The sequence below is a fragment of the Heliangelus exortis genome, chromosome 19 (genome assembly GCF_036169615.1).
Source record: "Heliangelus exortis chromosome 19, bHelExo1.hap1, whole genome shotgun sequence".
NCBI lineage: Eukaryota > Metazoa > Chordata > Aves > Apodiformes > Trochilidae > Heliangelus > Heliangelus exortis.
This window is the reverse complement of record NC_092440.1, coordinates 5,560,638-5,569,838: the sequence shown is the minus strand read 5'-3', so window position 1 is coordinate 5,569,838 and position 9,201 is coordinate 5,560,638. Positions and strand designations below refer to the sequence as shown.

Sequence of the window (9,201 nt, the reverse complement as noted above, 5' to 3'; positions counted from 1 at the left end):
TCTGGTAACACAGAGTCAGGGGCAATTTCTTTTATAAAGCCTTAGAGCAAGTTTCATCACAGAATATAGCATGGTCCATTAGATCTATTACTGTTTTCAGCCAACACTGTGACAAATTCAAAGATATTGCTTGAAGTATGTGAAAGTTTGTTCTTTTTGCTTTTTTCTTAAATGACAAGCTTTAAGTGCATTGAAAAATTGTGAGGACTAGAGGAAACCTCTCATGTGTTAGTGCCACTCCATCCATTTCATACTTTTCCAAACTGAAACTGGCCTGCTGGATTTTTTTTAATACCTCGAATTTCCCATAACAGCCTTATATGTGTGCCCAAGCAGTCAAGTGGTAGCTGAAGCAGTATGCCTACCTCTCCATGATGCAGATCTCCTGGGATTCCCACAGACACAAAGGAAAACAAAATTTCAGCTTCCTGAAGGGCTTCCCAGCCACTATGCTCTGTTTCTTCCTGCTGCCATTCCTGAAGCATGGTCTCCTCAGAGGACAACTTTAAGACTGTAAAAGAAAGGAAGGAGAACAGGAACATTGATGAATTCTTACAAACTGACCATGTGACTTTCTCCATGTATTTCTCACTAAGCTTCTTGGTAAACAGTGGTAATCTTTCTCTAGCTCTAATGCTGGCCACAGTTTTTCCCTTGGGGAACTCTTCTACATCAATAAGTAAGCCCTCTCTCCCTTTTCCATCTCATTTCCTTCCCCTTTGAACCACGGTTCCTGAAAGAGGGGAGTGGGGTGTGGAATTTACTCTTCCACACAGGGCTGCCAGAGAATAAATGGTCAGTGCTGGATATATCTTTTCTTTGGCACCATATTTTGTCAATCTGTGGAACATAGTGTGTGAAATAAACTTGCAAAAAATAACCAAGAAGCAGCTCATTTCTTCCTTCTTCCTCATCACTCAGCACCTCAGAAACTCCAGCCTGAGCTCTCCCCAGTCTCAGCCATGGTGTTCAAAAGCTCCAGATCTGACTGTCCTCTGCCTTCCAACAACAAATTCAGCTCAGAGCAAGAGTCTGGTATGATGAGTAACCCGGGGAGATTCAATGGGACACAACACCAGAAAAATGAATTGATTTTTTTGCTTATGAAATTTGTTGTAGTTCATAATTTTTCTAGTTCTAAAACTGAGTAATAAAGGGAAATACCAGAGTCAGTCTCAGCTAATTAGAGGAGACAAAAGATTCTTCCATGAATGTTTCAAGAGGCAAGCAGCACTTTCACGTGATAGAGGTTAGGACTGCTCACATGGATTTCTGTATGTGTGTAAATTTAACAATCTTAATGGTCATGCTTTTTTAAAAAATGAAATAAGTTTAAAAATAAATAAATACACCTTATTAAATACTTAAAATTCCTGTCCTTTCCTCCAGAGATTCTGCATGACTAGCACTGAATCTAGGCCATTGCAACCAAAAAAAGTGACTGATTCTGATCAGCAGCCCTCAATCTGAGCATCAGAGAGCTGGTGGGGCTGGGGGAGTAAAGCAAACTTGAGATGTTGGATTTGGGTGAGGAATGATGACAGATGTAGAATCTGGGATTCAGTTTATGTAGAGTTCACCTGCATTCAATGTAAATGAACGTGCCTCTTTGGTGTAAATCTGAGTAAACCTCATATGTGAGCACTTGGGAAAATACTGGCTCAGCCAAACACATTCATTCTTGCACAGGACGGAAAAAGAAGTGGCCCTGCATTTGTGAAAAGAATGTTGCTATATTTAAGGATCTCCAGTGCCTGCGGTTAATGCCAAGGTCAGCTCCAGCCGGCACCCGTGCCTGAGGCTGTGGGGGAAGGGATGCTGTACTCTGCAGCGAAGCCACAAGATGTCAGGAGACTGCTGCTGCTCTGCTGCTGCTTCTGCTGCTCCGCTGCTGCTGCTTTTGCTCTGCTGCTGCTTCTGCTGCTGCTGCTGCTTCCCTGGCACGCAGTCAGGACACAGCATTGGGTTCTGGGAGCAGACTGAGCTCCTGCCATAATTTTTCAGGCCAGCTCACTTCTCTCCAGTTCTGCCCCTTCCTGTGCCATGCCATTTCGTGATGAAAAGGGATGATTGAATGACGAATTCTCTCTACTGATGGCTTTTCCCAAGTCCCTATTTTGCAGCTCGCCACCTCCCTCATTTACGTGCAGCTTCCTCTCCTGTATCTCACTTGCTATGGTTAATTGAGCTTGTATCCTCCACAAGGTTCTTGGCAGTGACAACACACTACGAGGTCACTGATTCACCTCTGTTCTCTGCAACACACATTACAGTCCCCCCATGAAAAATGGAAAACTACTCCTAAGTGAGAAAACAGCAGTTTGCATGAATGCCGATGAGAAAAGGGTAAACAACATCTTAGACAGAACTGTGCCCAGGCTTGCATCCAAACACACTCTGTTGTACCTTTAATATTAAGGGATGTTTGTAAGATGTGTTTCACTGCATGCACTCTGGTGGTGAATGCTCTGATCACCAGACACTAACTCTGTGCTATGCACAAATCCTGCAGGAACCTGCTAGTGGAATAAATCATCTTCCCACTGAAAGTGTGCTGGTTTTTGCATGTCAAGCAACCAGCTCACAGCTGTGCATGTTTCTAAAGCAGCACTGGCTGTTCCACGTGGTTCAGTTCCAGCAGGTGGTATTTGAAGTGTACACAATTGCTGGGAAATTCCAACTAATTGCAGTTCTTTACAATATTCCTTCAGATCCAGTCTGGTCTGTAGCCAGTATCTATCTGATGGACTGATGGAGCACTGTCCAAGTGACTCCCATTTTGTTGCTGCTGTCAGTTCAAAGCCAAAATGGTATCCTAAGGAAATCTGCTGCATCCCTTTCCCTCTCACACCGACCTACTGCCACTTACTTGCCTATACTTGTAGAATGAAACTCCTCTAAGGAGAAATAAGTTTTTCTGGATGCAAAGCTGGCCTAAGCAGGGGGTATGTATGGCCAAGACCTGCACACTGCACAAACTAAACTGGGACTTTCAGAACCAGTTCTTTGTCGTTATTTTCGTACCCTTGCTTTGTCTGTAGCTATTGCTCATCTCAATCAGTAACTCTGATCCCTCTGTGCAGATGTAAACAGAAACACAAGCCAAGTACCTGCAGGGAGGAGTCAGTGTCTTCTTTTTTCACACTAGAAACTCTATCTCCCTACTTGGAAAGTGCAGCAAAAGCTCAATTGTTTTAGAAAATTTCTGTCTTTCAATACTTTCTAGCATATGTTATGTCTGATTTCCCAAATTGTTACACCACTTCATACCAATGTATCTCCAGTGACTTTGGTGAGATCTGGAACACCACATCACAGGACAGCACTGCTGGTGCCATGCAAGGATGAAGCAGGGCCACCGAGTGCCTGGAAACTTTGCTGTGAAGCCCAAGGTGCTGTGTATCCCCATCCTTCATGAAACCTCATGCTCTGCTTGGGGGACTGTAGAGCAAGAGATCTACTGCTATGGCTCACACCTGGGTGATACGACCACTTTTTAGGTCACTTTTTCAAGAACTCGTGAGAGGAGCATTTAGAAAACACTGCAAATGTCTGCCACTGTTATTAAAATATGAAAAATAGTTTTCTGAGTCTCCTGGATGCTAAGGTCAGCTCTGGTGCAGCAGGTACCCCATCCTGTTTACAATCTTATCTTGCTTCTATAACCAGGTTCCTGAGCTTTTGCATACTAAATGGATGCAAGGAAGCCTCTCTTTTGATATTAAGTGGCATCTGTATTACCTAGGTCTTGGGTATCATGCTAAGATCTAAGAAAATCAGAAGACTCTAGAGAAGAATGAAGAATATTAATGTTGTTAGGGTGATAGCTCATTTGCCAGAGCAACATCAAGCAGTCTAACAGATCCACTCTAGTGTGTCTTGCTCCAGTTTTAAGAAGAGTCATTGCCACAGACACTGAGAATGTATGCAGAAATGGGATATCTCAAGTATAAAGCACAGATACAGATAATGTTCAATATTTTTATACATTGAACATGTTCATTGAAAATGTTCAGTGTGGCAGTGACTGGAAATTTTCATTCCACAGATTTTGAGTCACTATGTGGAATGACAGGAAAACCACCAAGTTTATGTTCACCTTAAAAATCACACAAACAAAAGAGCACAGATGGCACCTTGTCTTTCTGGCAGTGTCAGCAGGTTGAACAAGGATTAAGCAGGTAAGAAGGGTGAAACAAAGGCTCAGTGGCTGCCACTGAGTTCCCTGCTAGAATGGATTTCAGGAGAATTATGATTCTTTCTGAAGAAGAAACAGTCCTGTCCTGCCCCCTATGTGCCCACCCTCTTTGCCAGGCCTGAAGCTCACTGGTGGAGCAGCACAGGATGCTCACATTGTCACACTCTGCATTTGTCACCTTGTAACTAGAAAATTTCTTTTTTTCAGCTCTGTCAAGTTAGTGACCAGATAGCAGGGCAGTTATGAAAATGAGTTCTTTTGGGAATAGGGTGTATGGAGGAGAGCAGGCAGGAGATTAATGAGTGATGAGCACTGAATGCAAGTGGGGAAGGAAGATGCTTACAGGAATGATCCATCCCTGTAAATCACATTCCCTGTTCAACTCTGTTCAACTGTAACTGTGAATTCTAGGTTGAGCACTGTTGTGCAAGAATAAGTACAAATTCTGCAGGACAAGGCTGCAAATTTTGAGCTGCTGTGCAATAGCTCTTACCTTGCATTTGATTTCATAATCAAATAATCATATTTTAATGAGGGAATGGAGCCTGTTGATTCATTTTTTGTGCTATTTGACACCAGACTGGTGAGGAAAATATCTGACATTTCAGAGTGAGAGTACATCAGGAAATTATGGCAATTTGTTTTATCTTAACAGCACATTTCCCAGAACTACACAGAGAGCTGCTAGATACCAACTGACACTCTTCTGTATTTTAAAAAGAATTGCATGAAAGTTAAAATAATAATGATAAGAGTTGCTAGGTGCAACTCTGGAGCTCAATCTAATACAAATGAAGTATTTAATTTGATAAATACTGATCCCTATTTCACCAGGTCTACAAGTTTATATCCAAAGGATATATTTTAGCTTCTTCCAACAAAAACTGCTTGTAGTTTTTTACATTTATAGCTTTTTACAGAGGTAAGAAAGGCAGATTAAGACTAAATAATCCTGACAATTAACTGATTTCTTGTATTTCAACTAAGACCTTCCCTCCAGTGAGTCGAGTCCTTAGCACACTGTGCTGAGCATCTCAGGCACTGCAGAACATTGTTGTCAGGACTGTCTGTTGCTTGCAGAACTCTTAAAAAATGGACTCCAGCTTGAAGTAAAATTTCTGGTGACTAGGAACTACATGGTTATGGTATCTTCTCTGAACTGAAACCTGTTGACTGACTATTTGGAGGGCTGCAAGCAGGTAGAAAATGACATTGATTTCAGTTAAGTTTTCAGTTAAGTTTTCTTTGTCTAGGACAGGGAAAGAGACAGCAGATTTGGGCAGCTGAACAAAACTTCCCCATAAATATTTGCAATTATTTTCAGAAAAAATATTCCCATCACCCAGAAATATCCTGCTGTCATATATATATGACACCAAACACTTGAATAGGTGAATTTTTGCACTGGGTAGAATGATTTTGCACTTTATTACTTTCTGGGAAAGGTTTTTACCAAAACCAGCAGGCTCAGGCTGAGTACTGGCATGATGGATCTTTTTAGAAATAAATGTTAAAAGAACCTGTGTTCCACAAGTCCAACCCTTTCACGGGGAAACAAGGACAGCAATGTGTGAGGACTGCTGCATGGTGTAGTGTGGTTTTGTGCCTCACATTGGCAGAAAAAACAAGTTGAGGGCAGCACAATTTGTAAACCAATTACTGCTCCTGGAATTGATGGTCTCGTGCTGCTAACTGGGGGTCTAAGGGAATCAAGTGTTTGACTGCAGAGGTGGCCAAACAAGGGCAGACAGCAGATTAAGTTCTATCCTGAACAGCAAAGAAAATATTACATTTCTTGCTCTAAATTAGCAACAAGGAAGTTTTTCTTTTGACTCCAAAGCCTTACACAGACACCAAAGCACCGTGTTGGGCTGTGGTCAGTTTACATTAAAAAAACCCTTAACAATGCCAGATTGAAAAGAAAACCAAAAGTCCCAGAATTTGCTCTTGCACGGAGAAGACCACAAAGTCTGGGAGCATTTGCCATGTGACCCCCCCTCCCCTGCCCATGGACACTGGGATTATCGGCAAAACTATTCGGACACACGCACGTGACCTCACAAAAATGTGCACTAGCAAAAATATACTTTTTCTCAAACAAAATTTGTCATAAAAGAGACCTAAGCCTTGCTCTTGTGCTGGTGATTGGATTAGGTAATGACTAATTAGATGAGGTCATCACTTTCTATGTCATATATATATATATATATATATACACAGTATTTATGGAGAATTTGCTCATTCTAATTAACAGAGTAGAAATAGTTTCTTGACAAACTTCATTTTCTGAAACTAAGAGCCCTGAATTTGTTCCTCTTTTGATCTTTCTTTGGTGGCTATGTTTGCTTTACATTAAAATAACTTCTAACATTCCCATTAAGGATAATCCCTGCAGAAGCCACAGTATGACATTACTATATTAATCTTTTAAGCATTTTAGAAAAGCAAGGTTTCATGTTTTAATAATCAGAGTGTTTTTCTCTGAGGAGTTGTAAAAATTTATGGGGCCTTTCTATCCTATTTGACTTCTACATCTTTGGAGTTTGGTGCTAATGGCCCATTCAGCCTGCCTACTTTTTGACTCCTTTTTTTATTTCTTTTTCATCTTCTTACAAAAGAAAATTTTCTTCTGTGCCTTATGCTGTTGCAGATGCTATTCAAGGGGTAAGCAATTTCAACTCAACTAGCTGAAAAAAAACCCCAGTTTACCCTCACCTCAGACTTGGGGGTCTCCACTGTAGGCATGTGCATACAAACCTTTTAATTCTTAATTAAGAACAAAATATAGCAACTTGTTTAAAGCACCACGAGTAGCAACAACAATATACATACCTGCTTTTTTAACAGGTTACCAGCCCAAAAATACTTTTTCTGCTCTAACACTTTATCTCATTCTTCCTTTTGCAGAAGAAAAATAAAAGTGATAGTTAACGATTTATGTTTATTATAATTTTAAGATTGCCATAAAAGTGGCTCTGCAGTGCCCCTGTAAGCATTCTTGTCCCATACTACTCACACTTTACAGAGCCAGGAAAACCATTGCAAGTAATACAAATCCAGCCATGCAATCACAGTAACAAAATAAGCAAATTCTTTGCTCTGTCACCAAGACCTCTCTCACTGCTTGTGAACTCACTTTCTGAGAGCCAACAAATCCCAGCCCTTTTGGACAAAGTAATTTCCAAAGTGGAGAGAAAACAATGCACCATCTTTAAATCAAGATTGGCTCTGTTGATTTCTGTTGCTGAAGTCCCTGCAGAAGAGGAGATTCAGCATCTCAATTAGAGAAGTCTCAAAGCATTTGTGGTTGCAGAGAACAAGACCAATATTCACTGTTCCAATGCAAGTGGAAGACACTTAGTGGGATCAATTTCTTGAGATACTTCATTCAAACAAGAGACTGATGTGATTCACACAGACAGCATTCGTGGCAGAAACAGGGTCTCACCCCTCAATGCAGCCACCACGAGTCAAATCTCACCTGACTGATCAAAAACTCAAAAAGTTTTGCAGTGTCTTATATAGCAACAATAAGCTGTTCCTTGATACTGTGGCCCTGCAAAGAGACTGGGACAGAGGGGATAAAGAACAGAGCAGTCAGCAGCACTTCAGGATAAGATTGATGGAGAACGAGACAGGAGTTTCAGGGGCTGGGAACATTCACTAAGGAAACTGCAGTAACTATAAAGGAGTGGGAAAATGCAGTTTCTATTGCATATTCAGGACTGTAATCACCGAGATAAGTGCCAAGAAGATCTGCAACCCAGAAATTGTCAGGGTTGTCTTGCCACAGCTTCCTCAGTGATCTTATCCTAAGACAAATGTTTCATAACAGATTGAATGATAGCTAGAATGCACGGAAGACAAGGAAGAAGCAAAGCTTTTTTACACCAGAAGGCTCCATGCTCTATTTAAAAACAATGTAAGGGCATGGTGGCAACTCAGTCACCACCAGCAGACTCAGCACTGCCTCAGTGCCCCTGGCACCCAGCAGGCAGATGGGTCTCCAGCTTCTGTGATTTACTGCATGCACATAAAGCCTGAGTAACATGACTGCCTCCTGTATGATTTATAGAGGCGTGGGCTGATCATCTAAGCAGAGGAGTGGGATGCAGAAATGCTTGTGCTGTGCTCTAACCAGTTTCTGACATGGACTCCTGCAGCCCAAGGCACGTCAGGTTGTTTCTCAGCCTCTGGGCAAGTTCTCAATTCTTAAAGCAAATCCTGAACCTTTTTTGATCTGTTGTTAAAGCTTCCAGGAGACTGGGGAGAGCTTGCAGACATGCCCATCTGTTTCATTCCAGTCCCTTTCCTTCTGTGTATCCAGTTCTCCTCTCATCAGCCCCTAAGAGCAAATATTGCTGAGTTGCTTGATATGAAAGAACATGCAGTGATTTTCTTCCAGAGGTGAATCTTGTCTCTTGACCCTGAGACAGCAGATGCAGTGTATCTGTTGTGCTGGGTGAAAGGGGCAGCCTTGTTGGTCATTGTTTCACAACCATGTACTTCTGGTCCTTCACCACCTCAGAATTTTCCTTTGGCCCTTGTTTGCCTGAGCACTTGGAAGGAAGATCTACCCCTTTGTTTCTCTAGGTACACAATTACAAGTATATAATTCATTGCTCTGTATCCTTCTCAAGTGTTTGCAAAGTCACTGAAAAACGTAATGTTCTAAATGCTGCGTTTCTACTGACCAGCTAAAGACATTTTTCAGCAAATCATGTTGACAATATATATTGTTTTGGTCTCTACATCAAGTTTGAGCTGTAGTGCACATTTTGGATAAGCAGGCTAATACCTGGCAACATGTCACAGAGTTTGAAAACATTACACCAACGAGTGTAATGTACACCAACCAGCACCACAATTTAGAACATTGAATTTGTCACCGTAATTTAAGGAACAGTTGAAATTATTTTGCTCTGCAAAATAATTGCAAAATTTTGCAGCCCAGAGTCTTGCTAAGGACATCCTTAGCCTGTGACAACCACATGGGTGGTACT

At 41.5% G+C, this 9,201-nt stretch overlaps 1 long non-coding RNA gene across 1 annotated transcript in view; it reads right to left on the bottom strand.

The window, feature by feature from the left end:
- Nucleotides 1-331: 331 nt before the first annotated feature.
- LOC139805114 (uncharacterized) overlaps nt 332-9,201 on the bottom strand; it is a 191,285-nt gene continuing 182,415 nt past the window's right edge. Inside the window, exon 6 of the long non-coding RNA XR_011729692.1 lies at nt 332-511. This is a non-coding gene — a long non-coding RNA (uncharacterized lncRNA). The remainder of the gene's footprint in view (nt 512-9,201) is intronic.